At 44.2% G+C, this 16,986-nt stretch overlaps 1 long non-coding RNA gene across 1 annotated transcript; it reads right to left on the reverse strand.

Moving 5' to 3' along the window:
* Positions 1–4,607: 4,607 nt before the first annotated feature.
* On the reverse strand, positions 4,608–5,533 carry LOC130513545 (uncharacterized). The gene is made up of 3 exons (XR_008946743.1): positions 5,125–5,533; positions 4,951–5,046; positions 4,608–4,813 (listed from the first exon to the last, which is right to left on the reverse strand). It is a non-coding gene; the product is annotated as an uncharacterized LOC130513545 (long non-coding RNA).
* Positions 5,534–16,986: the final 11,453 nt, after the last annotated feature.

Below are 16,986 nucleotides of genomic sequence, written 5' to 3' on the forward strand. Positions count from 1 at the left end.
CCAACACTGAGACAAGGACCACAGACTCATATTAAGTGAGACAGAAGTCATTCACCATCTCCAAATGAATATCCAAGACGGCCCTCCATACAATTATATCCGGACTCATATGCATATAGTACATGCTAAAAACCCCACAATGCACTTCAAAAAGTCCAAGTGTGCTCAGGACATGTTGCATCTCCTCTCAAGACCCTCAATGGAATGTAAGGTCCAGCAGGTAAGCCAGATGCAATTTTTAACTCTTGATATTGAATCTGGATCTGTGTTGCTTCGATTGCAGAATATTTTTTTTATTTTTTTGCAACCTAATTCCAACCTCCAGTTGTGCATTCCCAGGTAAACTGAGCCCACTTTGCATCAAGCTGACAGGGTGCTTTGCTGAGTTTTGATGACAGGAATTTCCTTCTGAACTGCTCTGTCGTCTTTTGCAGCTGATGTGGAAAACTTATGGAAACGTTTAGTCTGAGACGACTGGTCATAAATGTAATGGCACACTCTTTTGGGGACACAACAATTCATTGCTTTGTTCCTAAGATGACCAAAAGCTCACAGGTTGCTTGTTTAGCACAGATACATGTGTGAACATGTTTGTGAAAAAAAAGACTTTTTTGTTTTCTGTTTGGCAAAACCAGAATATAATCATTTATACAAAAATGATATATTTGCTCAGATGTGAGATATATAAGATAATAAATGATTTTTATAAATGTAACAGTTTTAAATGCTGTTGTTGATGAGTAAACTGAAAATAGCCAATCTCATGAGGAATGAAGGACTGACCAAGCACTACAGTTGACCAAGATTATGGAGGACCTGGACAACTACAACCTATGCAAGACTGCAGGGCCACAATTCATCCCCGGGATGCTAATACACTGCTAAGGACCTATAGGAGGTTAAGAGCCTCAGTGTTAATTGGGGTCCACCAGATATTGACATAAATTGAAAAGACAGGCAAAATTGCTAAGCTGTCACACAGCACCAAGAGGTTATGGGCCCAGAAAGCAAATTAAAAATAATTACTAATTGTGGGAGACAATGTTTTAGGAAACCAGAGGCTGCAAGTACGAAGCCATTTTTGAACGGATGGCGATGCCAAGAGAAATGAAGTGTAAGTGAGGAAGGTGAGTAAGGAACAATGGGAGGAAATTATTGCTGTGTTAGAGGAGGAAGAGGACAAGATGAGGATGAGCAGTCTCAAAATGAGACAAGGCAGAAGTTTACTGAAGGGACAGCATATCATCATTGCCACAGGACATCTTCTCTATCAAGGCAGCAACAGCAACTGGACCCTCGGTGATCTTTCACCTCAGGAGCACAATCTAATCTACAGTAATGCTATAGATTCTGTTGAACTTTTAAATACTGGAACTACTGAAAATGATGATGGTGTCCCCATCAAAATCAGACCACTGAGTGCCTGGGATGATCCAGAGATACCACACGGCACTGGCCCTCAGAAGTGCTATTGATTAGAATGGGAGTGTATGTTCTATATAGATGCTTTCATGAGTAAACTCATCTACCCAGAGACAGAACTCTCAAGATCAGACTAGTACGGTGCATAAAAAAATGCACCTCATTCTCAGACACATCTGGGGGGGGAGTGAAGACAATTATCTATGGAAGTGGAAGATCTCCCCAGACCAAATACAGAGATAGCTGAGCAATGTGCAATGCCTGAATAACAGCATAATACAACAGGGGGCTGTTTTAATTTATCTAAACGGGGGTCCTTTATTTTATGGAAGTCTAAGAATGGCCATGGCACCTGCAACAGAAGGAAGCTTCCAGCTTGCTCAAGGAACGGACTCTGGGACTTTGAACAATGTCCAAGGTAGTTTTCTATGTCAACTGGACTGGGTTTCTTCTCTTGAAGACGTTTCGCCTTCTATCCAGAAGGCTTCTTCAGTTCTGAAATCGCTGTACGGATATTGGCCAGAGAAGACCACTGGTTTGAAAGGGGTGTCAAGGAAGCTATCCATGTCAAATTGGAAAAACCATCCTTAAACAGAGGTGGTGGCCTGAGGCACTTCCTATCACCCACATACAATGCAGTCCTCCACTCCTTCCAACAGCAAAACAAACATTCACACCATTCCAGGAGACCCAGTGACTCACCACCACATGATCCAGCAGACAAAGGGGAGACACCTCAACAGTAACTAGGTGAACGACCCGACCAACGACCCTGCTAACGACTCTCAGGTGACCACCCAGATCATTAGCAAGCAGATGGTCCACAGGGGCTATATATTTTCAAGCTCTCTCCCCAGCGATTTCAGAACTGAAGAAGCCTTCTGGATAGAAGGCAAAACGTCTTCAAGAGAAGAAACCCAGTCCAGTTGACATAGAAAACTACCTTGGATACAATGACCTGGATGATTGAGAATCTACACAGACATTTTGAATAATGTCCAACAACAGACATGGTTGCAGCTACCAAAGTTTAAAATTGAAGTTGTAATATGGTTGAAGTGTAAAAATCTGTAGAGTTATTATGTTCTATTTGTGACTGAATGTATTGTGCAGCCTAACAACAAGTATTAGATGGTGAAGCTAAGATGTGCCCTGACACTGTTGTCAATACTTTTGTACTGCATTTCTTTTTGGGTTCAATCAGCACCCTAACCCCTAACCCTAATTAATTTACACATGTGACTTTCCCCCTCTACTAATGGGAACGTACGACTGGCCATGCACCTTTGTCCCCGAGCCCGAGATCTGAATGTGGCTTTTTAAACTACAAAAGAAATAGTGTAATTCTTTCTATTTTGGAAATGTATTCACTAATTGTATTCATTGAGTGTGCCTCCCGTTACGATCCTACGAGCTCCAGCACAAAAAGGCAAGCAAAAAGGCTTAGGCTCTCAGGCAGCGCAGTTGTGAGATTCTAAAGTGTGATCGTGTTGATACTTTGGTCCTTTAGGCTGATTGCACTGTGATCCAGAACACCTACACTCATTGGGCCAGATTCACGAAGCGTTCTTACGAACAAATTTGTTCTTAAGTCCCACTTACGAACATTTTACGAAGATTGTGGCATTCACCAATTTCTTCTTATCCTGGATTTATGCGAAGGTAAGAACAAATCCTACGAACACTTAGTAGTACTCTTACGCACATTTCAGTGCCGACATGTTGGCATGGTTGTGTTTTCTTCTCTTGTGCAGTTCAATAAAATTCAATATTACAATGATAATTCTGTCATATTTATTTATTTCCTATTTTTGGTGATTTACGGAGAATTTTAAAATTACGTAAATGTGCCAATGACTTAACATTAATCAACCAAATTGGAAAACTATGCCATCAAGTAACCCCCCCACCCTATTTATATGTGGCACTTCTCCATCCAAGGCCTGCAAAACAATGGCATATTTATTGCTGCTGCAAGATATTGCTGATCGGGCCCTAAGGAGAGAACGGATGTTTCGCGATCATATAGATCTTTTTGCAGAGAGTGATGAATTCCTCTTAAGACGCTTCAGGCTCCCACGACCGGTCCTGATTGATCTCTGCAACCAGTTGGAGCCAGCACTTCGGACCCACACACTTCGGTCCAACCCTGTCCCCCCGCATGTGCAGGTACTGTCGGTCCTCGGCTTTTTGGCTACAGGGACATTTCAACGAGTGCTGGGGACAGGGTGGGCATATCACAGCCATCAATTAGCCGCGCTCTCCCTCGTGTTTTGGATGGAATAAATCAACTGGCCACACAATATATTAAGTTTCCGTATACACCAGAATATCAGGTCACAGTCAAAAGAGGATTCCATAACATCGCTGGCCTCCCGAACACCATTGGTGCAATAGACTGCACCCATGTAAGCATCAAGGCACCCTCTCCAGACCCCTTCCCATACCTCAACCGCAAGCAGTACCATTCCATAAACGTCCAACTCATCTGCGACGCCAACAACCACCTACTAAACGTGGTCTCCAGGTTCCCAGGAGGAGCACACGACTCCTTTATTTTTCAAAACAGCTCCGTGGGAACACACCTAGAACAAGGAGCAGCTGGTGACGCATGGCTCATTGGTAAGTATCTTTATGATAATTTCTCTCAACTGTCTTTATTTGATTTTATCTTGATTTATTAGGGGATCAGGATATGCCCTGGCTCCCTGGTTGTTGACACCACAGGAAATGTTATACAATCAGATGCATGCGTGCAGTCGCTGCACATTGAACGCACCATTGGCAGTTTAAAGGGCCGCTGGATGTGTTTGGACACAGCAGGTGGCAAATTGCTGTACAAACCGGAGAGGGTAATTTTGTTTTTGTTATAAAACCTTCTTAGATTACGTTTATTCATCTAACTTATGACTCTCCTTCACCATTACAGGTCTGTAGGATAATCATGGCCTGCTGTGTCCTGCACAACATCGCTATGAAGCGTGGTGTCCCTCTTCCCCCTCAGCCACAACCCCGTGAGGATGTGCGTCCTGACCCAATGATGGGGCCAGACTGCGGGCACGCGGTTCACGTTCGAGCGCAATTAATTGCCCATTTGTGAAAAATGCATTGTCACAATTGCAGTCTAACAGCTTGATTCACTTGAAAAAAAATAAAAAAAGAGACCGGTTTCAGAGCACAGCTTTTGCGTTTATTTCTTTACATTCGTTGATTTCTTTAAGTGTGTTGGCTATAGTCATCAGGGTGGAGGCTATTTTATCAAGCGTGTTAGCCATCCTTTCTTGATTGTTCAACAGGGCGTCAGAAATCAAGCGTGGAGAGGCAAGGGACCGAGGACGCGTGTTGCTGCAGGAGGGGTCCGTCTGTCCTTCCACAGGTTGGCTCTGTGGGACTTGAATAAATAGGCAAATAAGTCAAGCCATGGCTGCGACCCTCAGTCCAATACGTATTCGATACCACACACACACACCATGGTAAACTCCTCCGGTACTACAACTTTTAAATAAAGCTATTATTCCAGAAAATAACCTTCCGATTCCTCTGGTGCAGATGACGCACAGGGAGGGGGTGACAGTGTTGCCTCGGGGCCCAGGTCTGTATCCAAACACTCAGCCGATGGTACACCTAAAGAGGTGGGGAAATTAATCAATTAAAATAAATAACATTACAATTACAGTATAAGATTTGCCCCATATAGCCTACCTGAGAGTGCCGTCTCTCCGATGATGGCCCCGAGGCGCTGGTCCAACTCGGACAGGCTTTTGATGTCTGCTGTTCCTCCAGTCCGTTGCGTCTCCCGTCGGAATTTAGCTATGTTTTTTTTGGTTTCACATTTAAGGTCAAACCATTTTTTTTTCCCCTCCACCTCCGCTAATGAGCGTCCTTCCTCCCGACACTGCGTCCACTGCACTTGTGAGTGCCTCCCATATTTCCTTTTTATTAGTGCCGGTATAACCAGCACTAACACTACTGAATAGAAGCGATTTCCTCCGGGTGATTTCCTGCAGCAGTACCTCCACCTCTGAACTACTAAAGTTTTTTTTTTCTCCTCACCTGCTGCGCTCCATCGACTTCTTTTTCGCTTTTGGCATTTTGCTGCTTTTGGCTCTGTCTACAGGGTCCTGCTGCAGTTCCTTTTATGGGCATTAGTGGGCGGTGACTTATGCTAATCGTATGTTAATTAGACTCACCTGGCACGCGCTTTCAATTTACAAACAAATGGCATTCATCAATCTAAGAACACAGCTGCGAACAATTCTGGGGCTTACGAACGCGTTGATGAATCCGACGTAGGGTTTTCTTAAGGAACTTCTTAAGAACAACTTAAGAAAGAATCTAAGAAGATTCGTAAGAACATATTGGTGAATCTGGCCCAATGTACTTAAAAGCCCTCTTCTCACTCCCACATTACCACTTCCTAGGCGGAGCCAAGGGGCACTTGGCTTTGAACTTGGATCAATGACTTTAACATCAAAGAGAAGTAGGCTTTATCATGATAGTATGTGTTGTAGATGTAAAAAAAATAAAAAATTGAAAAATACGGACTCTGATCATAAGGCCACCTATTATGTCAATGTGCTGAAATTCCATTAGAAAGTTTAGGGAGAGGGATGAAATGTACTGTCTTTGAGAACTGGTCAACCAGATTCAGGAAGGTGGTGTGTCCGGTGTCAGCTGGAGGAAGCCCTGTAACGAAATCCACAGCGATGTGTGACTGGGATGGGGAGTGGATTGAGGAGTCCAGCGGGTAGTCGCGTAGAGGACTTCCCTCGGGCACAACCCAAACACACAGAAACCAAACCAGTATCACAAGATATATATATATATGTGTATGTGTGTGTGTGTGTGGGGGGGGCTATGCAACCTTTGTTGGGGATTCAAAGGTCAAAGTATCTCCAGAATTAATCACCTTAGCCTATTTTATCCTTTTTTCAGTATTCACTAAAAGATGGAATTGGTCCTGATTCTGAGTCTGAAATTTCATATGAAGATAATGACCCAGCCTATGTGCCTCAGGGTCAAGGTGGAGTTATGGGTGAGTCTCTCCTCAATGAAGACGACTCTTCTGATGACCAAGAGGGCTCATCTGATGAGTCTTCTGAGGAGGAAATGCAGACCCAGTCAGATAGATTTAGTAAAAACGGGTCTTACTGGAATGAGAATCCCCCCACTCACAGCAGAACAAAAAGCCATAACATTCTGAGGAGCTGCCCAGGACCTACACCTGGATCAGTAGCAGTTTCACCTAAGGATGCCTGAGATAAATTCATCAGCGACAACATCATCGAGGAGGTTCTGGAATGCACCAATTTAGAGGGACGCAGAGCAGCCGCAGTAAAAGGGAAAGACTGGAAAAGTATCGACAAGGAAGAATTCCTGGCCTTTATCGGTTTGACCCTACTTGCAGGGGGGACAAGAGCTGGGATGTTGCCTTGCGGGAGCTGTTTCTTGACCCCCTGCAAAATCCAATTTACAAGGCCACCATGGGTGTCGGGAGATATGAAAATATCCGTTGCTTCCTACGGTTTGACGACAGGAGGACCAGGGCTTTGCGACTGGAAACAGACCACATGGCGGCATTCACATACGCGTGGGAGTGCTTCCTGGACAACTGCAGAAGACGGTTCATCCCCAGTGACTGTGTCACCATTGACAAGTGGCTGGTGCCATTCCGGGGCAGGTGCCGGTTTTTACAATATATGCCCAGCAAGCCGGCAAAATATGGGCTAAAAATTACCCTGAAACTCGAACAAACAGAAACATCCTGAAATCAAACTTAGATTGCTATAGACAGCATTAGCAACATTCATCCAAACCGAAACGTTGCACGATAGCTCGTTTTCAACAAAAAAGATTCGGATCAATACTTACTGTACTTCGACATGGCGGAGTACAGGGACGATGGCGAGTGGATCCTGGTGTCTCGCGGGCGCAAGCGGAACCAACACCACCGCCGCACCGAGCCACCGAATCCCGGCCGACATGACTGGCACCGCCATCATGGCAGAAGCCTGCTCCGCATGCAAACTTTCGCAACGGACATGACGGGGGACCTTACCGAAGCCAGGAACGCCGCAGCTACGCATCGGTCACGAGGATGCATAGCAGACGGGACGGCTATTACCCCCAACAACGCTTCCTAAAGCGAGGCTTTCAGCCACAATAATTTAAACCGCGGGGACGTTACTCGGCCCTGCAAAATCAGAAAAATCAAAGCGCACGTTCTTATAACGGGGAGCGCTGCAATGCGACAAAACACCAACACAAATAATCAGACAACTACCAGTAAAAATAAGCCAAAATCTGATGACGCAGATTTTGGTCTTAAAATACGGATTATGCTCAAAATAATTAAAATCACTCATCATCTTAAAATTGCATCAGCAGAACAATCCCCTCCCACCATTAAAAAACTTTCTACAAATCTGGCAAACACAATAAAACCATCAAACCCAAATTCAAGCACAACTCTTTTATTAGAGGGGAATGACAGGAATTGGGAAATAACCACCATGATGATCCTCCAGGATCATTATATGTATGAACTGGAGTTGGAGCTGGGGGCACTCACCCAGTTATCCGCACAGGGATGGGAGGGACCCTTCCAGATTGCCTCCATCTGGGCAAAACGGGACCTGGGTAGACGGCTCCATGGGGAGACTTTGGAGCAGACACAGGCCCACATCATTGCTAGGATGGGAGAGGCCAGGGGAGCGGAGGTGGTGGCTGATCCTCCGTCGCCGTCTCCCTCTCTCTCCTCCCCTCTTCCTCCTGCTGCAGTTTCACCTCCTTCACAGATGGCTAATAACACTGAAACAACATCGGTGGACAAACACACAATTACAGTGGAGGTACATCAACCACCAAAACAATTTGAACTGGCTCCCACGTCACCTGCTCCACCCAGGACCATTCAACAAGTGTCAGTTGGCACAGAAATGGAGGAGTCGGGAGGATGGTCACCTGTAAGAGAAGAAAACCTCTTACACATCCCTGCCCGGGATAACCCACCACAGCCGCAGAGAACCCCCCGCTCGGCCCACTGACCTGCCATGATAACTTCCTCCCCTAAACTCAACTCCTGCTGTGTGGTGGAGACAGACTCCATCATAGATGCTCCAATAGACACAGATCGACTTATTGACCTGGGTGAGCATAGATCGGTCCCTTGTCCACACCAGTGGAGGGCGCTGGACAGATGGCCAGGAGGCTGAGGTCAGCAGTACAGAGTCAGCTTAAAATGGGTGTACATCAAACCCCTCAACAGCCCTACTCACCTGAACCTGTGACACGCAGCGCCACCAGACACACCCACACAAATAATAAAATGCAGGATTGGGGTCTGAGCGTCAACAAAAGGTGGGGGATTCCAACATGAGCAGATTCCCCCCATTTACAAACAACCAACTGCAGGTAGAAAGTTACCCAGGGGCAAACTTCAGACATGCGGAGGAGATCATAAAAAAGGCCACGGTCTCCACGGATGTGGAACAGGTCATCTTAGCCTTTGGCCTCAACAATCGCTCTCAAAAAGAGAGACTCACCTTGTCTGGCCAAATGAAGGCAGCAGTTCAGGCGGCAGATGAGCGCTTTCCAAACGCAGTGATTTGGGTGCCACTGGTGAACTTTTCCAGTCTACTCCCTGCAAAAGAACAAAAGAACCTTAAGTTTCTCAATTCACAAATCAGGAGAAACTGTCTCGCCATCCTTCTCTTACCTTCTCATCTCTTTTCCACACTCAATGACCATGTCCATTGGACTAAGGCCACAGCTTCGCGGCGCCGGGGTTCCTAATCCTTAAAATCTTTATATTTTACTTTTTCAGATGGGATCTCCAATGGAGATAGACCAGATTGAAGACCAAAATTCCACAGAGGTTGCAGAACTGCACCTTCCTTCAGCAAGGGTATTCCAGACATCATTTGCCAATTGTCCCTTTTAAAAGCATTCATTTTTATGGCTGAGAATTTTATTTACATTTTCAGTTTTCTATCAGGATGACTTTAAAATAGTGTAAGAGATAAACTAAGATCATGTTTTACTGAAGTCTCATTCATACTCTCCGTGTTCTTTTTCTGCACCTGGTAAACTTGCTTGTTATAATTAGAATTCAAAGCTCTGCCTTTTCATGAGATTATGAGAACTCTGGAACTAGTACATCTGCATCTATTTATATTTTTTGTCTTAGGTGCAAACGGTGGAATCGAACCTTTAATGAGGTCATGAGTTTGTGTGAAGATAAAAGGTTGCAAAACTAAGAACTGGTTTTCTCTCTTAGCAGGTTGAGGAACAACTCCCATCATTTCCATCCAAAAGACTGCAGGATCTTAAGTCAGGCGACTTGATCAGCAAGCGAAGGAAAATTTGCCTCCTGGTGTGTCCACACCAATTGCTGCAAACATCTGACATGGATGTTTTTGATTTCTGAAGGACCAACCTGATTGGATAGCAGCCAATTTGAGAACTTGTCTTAGTATTAAGACTCTTCTTTAAGAAATGCTCCATAATTTAAATAATATTTAATGTCTGTGATGGGTTCTGGGTGTGTCGGCAACAATAAACACTTTCTGCTTGCATTGGGGCTGTCCAATTTCTTTTTTCAGAAATGGCATTGATTCCTTAACCAAACGGATTTCCATCCTCTGATTTGCTGGTCAGAGCAAAATTGTTAGAGTATGGAAATGTAGACTACGTCCTTGTTAGTGGATGTCCAAAATTCGTCGGACAGCATAGGCTGGACCGCAGTTGATCACATGGGGGGATGGAGGGGGGCAGCAAGGCGGAACCAGGTTTAACTAAGAAACCGGCTTCAGCACAGACACATGGAATGTTGCACACAACTTGAGGAAAGAAGGCAACTTGATGAGTTCAACATCCGGTCCACTGCGAAAGGTCTGATAAACTGCAGAGCCAGTTTGGACGATTCTACCTGAAAGGGAACGTCTTGAGACGACCACCACTGAATGTAAACTTCTTCCCTACAAAATTGTGGTGCTTGGTCAATGACGGTGACATTGACACCATCATTTGGAACCAACAAGGTGACGGTATCATCATTAATAAGGATCTAATGGAGAAGGAGTTTTTGTCTTTGAATGGCTTCGGAGACTCCAGCTCCTCAAGTTTTGGACGCCAGCTGAAATTGTATGGCTTTGGTCAAGAGGAATATGTACACAATTGGCCAGAATATGGGGGAACTGGACAACTACAACCTATGCAAGACTGCAGGGCCACAATTCGTCCCTGGGATGCTAAGACACTGCTAAGCATCTATAGGAGGTTCAGAGTCTCAGTGTTAATTGGGGTCCACCAGACATTGACATAATTTGAAAAGACAGGCAAAAGAGAAATGAAGTGTAAGGGAGGAAGGTGAGTAAGGAACAATGGGAGGAAATTATTGCTGCGTTCGAGGAGGAAGAGCACAAGATGAGGATGAGCAGTCTCAAAATGAGACAAGGCAGAGGTTTACTCAAGGGACAGCATATCATCATTCCCACAGGACATCTTCTCTGTCTGCAAGAACAGCAACTGGACCCTCGGTGATCTTTCACCTCAGGAGCACAATCTAATCTACAGTAATGCTATAGATTCTGTTGAACTTTTAAATACTGGAACTACTGAAAATGATGATGGTGTCCCCATCAAAATCAGACCACTGAGTGCCTGGGATGATCCAGAGATACCACACGGCACTGGCCCTCAGAAGTGCTATTGATTAGAATGGGAGTGTATTTTCTATATAGATGCTTTCATGAGTAAACTCATCTACCCAGAGACAGAACTCTCAAGATCAGACTAGTACGGTGCATAAAAAAATGCACCTCATTCTCAAACACATCTGGGGAGGAGTGAAAACAATTATCTGTGGAAGTGGAAGATGTCCCCAGACCAATACAGAGGTAACTGATCAATGTGCAATGCCTGAATAACAGCATAATACAACAGGGGGCTGTTTTAATTTATCTAAACGGGGGTCTTTATTTTATGGAAGTCTAAGAATGGCCATGGCACCTGCAACAGAAGGAAGCTTCCAGCTTGTTCAAGGAACGGACTCTGGGACTTTGAACAATGTCCAGGTAGTTTCTATGTCAACTGGACTGGGTTTCTTCTCTTGAAGACGTTTCGCCTTCTATCCAGAAGGCTTTGAAAATCGCTGTACGGATATTGGCCAGAGAAGACCACTGGTTTGAAAGGGGTGTCAAGGAAGCTATCCATGTCAAATTGGAAAAACCATCCTTAAACAGAGGTGGTGGCCTGAGGCACTTCCTATCACCCCAATACAATGCAGTCCTCCACTCCTTCCACAGCAAAACAAACATTCACACCATTCCAGGAGACCCAGTGACCACCACCATGTGATCCAGCAGACAAAGGGGAGACACCTCAACAGAAACTAGGTGAACGACCCAACCAGCGACCCTGCTAACGACTCTCAGGTGACCACCCAGATCATTAGCAAGCAGATGGTCCACAGGGGCTATATATTTTCAAGCTCTCTCCCCAGCGATTTCAGAACTGAAGAAGCCTTCTGGATAGAAGGCGAAACGTCTTCAAGAGAAGAAACCCAGTCCAGTTGACAGAGAAAACTACCTTGGATACAATGACCTGGATGATGATTGAGAATCTACACAGACATTTTGAATAATGTCCAACAACAGACATGGTTGCAGCTACCAAAGTTTAAAATTGAAGTTGTAATATGGTTGTGTAAAAATCTGTAGAGTTATTATGTTCTATTTGTGACTGAATGTATTGTGCAGCCTAACAACAAGTATTAGATGGTGAAGCTAAGATGTGCCCTGACACTGTTGTCAATACTTTTGTACTTGTTATAAAGGCATTTCTTTTTGGGTTCAATCAGCACCCTAACCCCTAACCCTAATTAATTTACACATGTGATTTTCCCCCTATACTAATGGGAACGTACTACTGGCAATCCACCTTTGTCCCCGAGCCCGAGATCTGAATGTGGCTTTTGTAACTACAAAAGAAATAGTGTAATTCTTTCTATTTTGGAAATGTATTCACTAATTGTATTCATTGAGTCTGCCTCCCGTTACGATCCTACCAACTCCAGCACAAAAAGTGTAATCATTCGGGAACCGTAGGTCGCACCGTCATGAACCAAGCACCGAAACGTGAGCGGCGGCATGGCAGATTTAGTTTGGGGAATCTGTATTTCCATACACATTGATAATGACAAATATAGAAATCTCAATCTATAGCATGGTGTTAAAAAAAATTAAAAATACCACTAATAATGTCTTTATTTATAAAACAATTTAATATCATAAATGTTACAAAGTGCTCTATATCTCATAAAAAAGTGTAAATTAACATTAAAACAAAATATATAAAATAGTTAAAGCCAGATCAAGTGTCATAATGTCTTAAAAGCCATGGTGAAAAGGAGATTTAGGATGGCTTTTAAAAAGGCTTAGGCTCTCATGCAGCGCAGTTGTGAGATTCTAAAGTGTGTGATTGTGTTGATACTTTGGTCCTTTAGGCTGATTGCACTGTGATCCAGAACACCTACACTCATGGTTCTGGAAGGAATAAGCCACACAGCCAACTATCATGTATCCAGACAAAACACCACACATTCATTTTGTTCATCTTAATTTGTTGACAACTATTTCTTCACACAACACATCCTCTCATTTGCTTATAATGGCGCCCAACCAGTTTGTGGCAATATTTGGATATTAAAATACTAACATTTCTGATTTGGGTGAACAGACAATGTTCCCCTGTACTTAAAAGCCCTCTTCTCACTCCCACATTACCACTTCCTGGGTGGAGCCAAGGGGCGCTTGGCTTTGAACTTGGATCAATGACTTTAATATCAAAGAGAAGTAGGCTTTATCATGATAGTATGTGTTGTAGATGTAAAAAAATCAAAAATTGAAAAATAGGTACTCTGATCATAAGGCCACCTATTATGTCAATGTGCTGAAATTCCATTAGAAAGCTTAGGGAGAGGGATGAAATGTACTGTCTTTGAGAACTGGTCAACCAGATTCAGGAAGGTGGTGTGTCCGGTGGCAGCTGGAGGAAGCTCTGTAATGAAATCCACAGCGATGTGTGACTGGGATGGGGAGTGGATTGAGGAGTCCAGCGGGTAGTCGTAGCGTAGAGGACTTCCCTTGGGCACAACCCAAACACACAGAAACCAAACCAGTATCACAGCATATATATATATGTGTGTGTGTGTGTGTGTGTGGGGGGGGGGGGGGGGGGTTATGCGACCTTTGTTGGGGATTCAAAGGTCAAAGTCTCTCCAGAATTAATCACCTTAGCCTATTTTAGCCTTTTTTCAGTATTCACTGAAATAGTCCATGTCATGAATGGATTTGCAGAAAATTTCCTCAAAATCATTTTATAACTTTTCAAGTTTTTGTTTCCACGGACCAAAGCCAACTTATAACATTGGTATATGATAAAAATGTAGGAAAAAAGGTAATTCCATTTTTTAATTCAAAACTCACATTAAGCTAGCATATTGGCAATAAAGTGAATGTTTTTCTCTTCACAGATCAGAATCAGAAAATGCAAAAAATGCAGTTGTCACTGAACGCAAACATCTTCCCCACAAAATTGTGGCGCTTGGTCAATGACGGTGACATTGACACCATTGTCTGGAACCAACAAGGTGATGGGATCATCATCAAAAAGGATCTAATGGAGAAGCAGCTTTTGTCTTTGAATGGCTTCGAAGACTCCAGCTCCTCGAGTTTTGGACGCCAGCTGAAATTGTATGGCTTTAAGAGATCCAGGCCTTTCAATGAAGACAAGCCCAACATCCTCCAATATTTCCACTCACACTTCCAAAGGAGACGACCTGAACTTCTTCCCCTTCTGAGGAGATGTGATCAAAAATGTGGGGTCCGGATGAAGCATTATAGCAAGAATCATCTGACAGAGAGGTGGAAGGACCATCGAAATCTGTATGACACAGATGATTCCATAGATGTCAATCTGAACAATGGTGTGTCTCTCAATGTTCACTCTAAAGAAATATAGCACAGAAGTATAGTTGGTCTTGTAACCATAAGGTTGCCAACCCAGGTCATGGTCTGGGGGTCCCCTTAGCATGGCACCCAATCTGTGGGTGCAGTAATGTACAACCCAGTGCTCCTACGCTCAGTTTGTGTGTTTGCTCCTAGTGTATAAATGATGGATGGATGGATGGTTGGGTGGATGGATGGATGGATGAATAGATGGACTGACAGATGGTCTGTCTGACGGATGGACGGATGGATGGATGGACAGCCCACATAGAGACAGAGGGGAACATGTACGTAGATGTTTGTCCTGGTGAGGGCTCAAACAGTTGATGATAAACTCTTTATCGTCCTCACAGAGGTGCAACTTCCTCTTTTCAGCCTGGATCTTTTCACAAAGGTCAACAGGTGATGCACAGGAAATGAGGTGGTGGCAGATGTTTCTTATTCGCTTTTCAGAAGCTCCTCATCCTCCCGCTGCTGTGTGACTGACTGACTGACACCAGCGTTGTCCCTTCAAACGTGATCCAGCAGACAGGAAGGTTGCCGTGACAACCCCGATTTCAGCAGCGTTACTCTGGTTCTCCTGGTCAGGCTCGTCTGACTCTACATCCTGAAGGCCTGCATGTCCACCAGGAGAACTTGATCGATCTCCTGGAGTTTGTGTGTAGTCTTTGCAGTCAACTTCAAATGTTGACGAAAAGTCTGTTACCTTCACCAGGAACGGTTGCTGTCTGATGTCTCCTGTCACGGTCGTGATGTCGTCAGGTCTGATGTCACCGTGGACAGTTCTGGTGGTTCATGGCGAACGTGGAAGCACCTCTTGTCCCTCAACCATAAACGTTATCAGGCTCTTATCCAGCAGCTGGAATCTGAGACAGATGTGATCTTTGTGGAAGTCCCCGCTCCATTTGATGATGTCTGCCTCCAGGTTCTGCAGATGATTCTGCTTCATTTTGCTGGCCTCCAGTTTACCAGTTTGAGTATTGAGGCTTCTGGCTACAGCACCAAACTGCTCACTCACGCCAGACTGTTCCACCAAAGAATATCTGCCGCTCGTGTTTATAACTTTAACACAGATGTTTGAGTCGATTCATGTTGGGAGGTTCCGGTCTGTGAAAGGGAATTGCAGCCCCGATGGAGGCCGACAAAGAAGATGTTTTGTTTTTTATTGATGGAAAACACGGAATCCACAGTTCTAATTCTTTTCAAACTAATTGGAGGACCTATTAAAATTAGAACAGTCGATGTATAATGCAAACTGGGCTGGTGTGTTTAACTTTTGTCATTATTATCATTAATGTTAGTAGTGGTAGTACTAGTAGAAGTATGTATTTATTCATCTATTTTGTGGGAATCATTTGTTTTGGTCTTGTTTTACAGTATGTAGCTAATCCCCCTGCAAGTAATTACACATTAGAGCGCTCTTGTGGGCTCTGCCGCAAGGACTTGTGGGTATTGTTCTGATCACGATAAAGTCGATAGATTTCGATATAGACGCGACCACTAGGTGGCAGCACAATACCCAGCGGCGGGGGCCGAAGGTGAAAATGAGGAATCCGAGGTCACGCTGGTTTGGTGAGCGTGGAGTTCAAAACCAAATGTATTTTTATTCTTAAAAGAACCTTTGAATTAAATTCCCCAAAAATTAATTCATGCCACCCAAGATGTGATCAAACATGTAAATCCAGCTTGACTGTCAGTAGCAGCAGTTCTCTGTTGACCTTTATATCACCCGTCTGTGTGTTGCTGTTGCCCCTCAGCCTCCAGGGACCAGACGGCTCACATCTGGAGCTACGTGGGGCAGAGTCCTGCCCCCCAGCTTCTATCAGATGTCAGCTTGAGTAACTGCTCTGTCCCTCTGTAGTGTTGGACTTTAGAGGGTCTTTAAGTTGTCCCAGGAGGTGCTGCCGACCTGTACAAGATGGAGACGTCTCAGCTGGGTATAGCCAGGTGATGTGATTGATTCATTTCATATTAAACATCTAGAAATTCCCAACAGACAGCTGTGTTGCTGTTTACTGAGCAGTTGTGAACAGGTGGCTGTCAGAAAGCCATTTTTCTTTACTTTTACCATATAACGAGAAGCAGGAAGTGATGAGTGACTAATAACTGATCATTTGGCACCATGGTGGCGCAACATGAGACCCGTCCATCCACTCTGCCAACGTCTCCCAGGGACACACAGAGTGAGTCTGACCCTGTGCTCCGTATCCTGGATGCAGTCTTATTTTAGTCCACAGGGTGGTGCTCTAACATCTCCAAACTCTTTCTGAATGTTTCTTCAACTGAAATCTTTTTTTCTGTGCACCATTATTTTACTTTTGCTCTAAGCTAAATCCTCTGTTTGCATCTCATTTACAGAGAACTTCTCCTCGCTGTCGTTTCTTCAACATTTCCCCTCCACTCTCTCTCCTGTTCATTTATCTCTTTCTTTTGTGTTAATCCTCCACTCCTTATAATTTGCCACTTGCACATGCCGTTAACACTCAGCTGCAGACGTTCATTTCAAAATGAATCAGGCTCGCTTGTGCCTTTCGGTGGCAGCTCTCTTTTAAAA

This window comes from Takifugu flavidus, chromosome 17, assembly GCF_003711565.1.
Source record: "Takifugu flavidus isolate HTHZ2018 chromosome 17, ASM371156v2, whole genome shotgun sequence".
Lineage (NCBI taxonomy): Eukaryota > Metazoa > Chordata > Actinopteri > Tetraodontiformes > Tetraodontidae > Takifugu > Takifugu flavidus.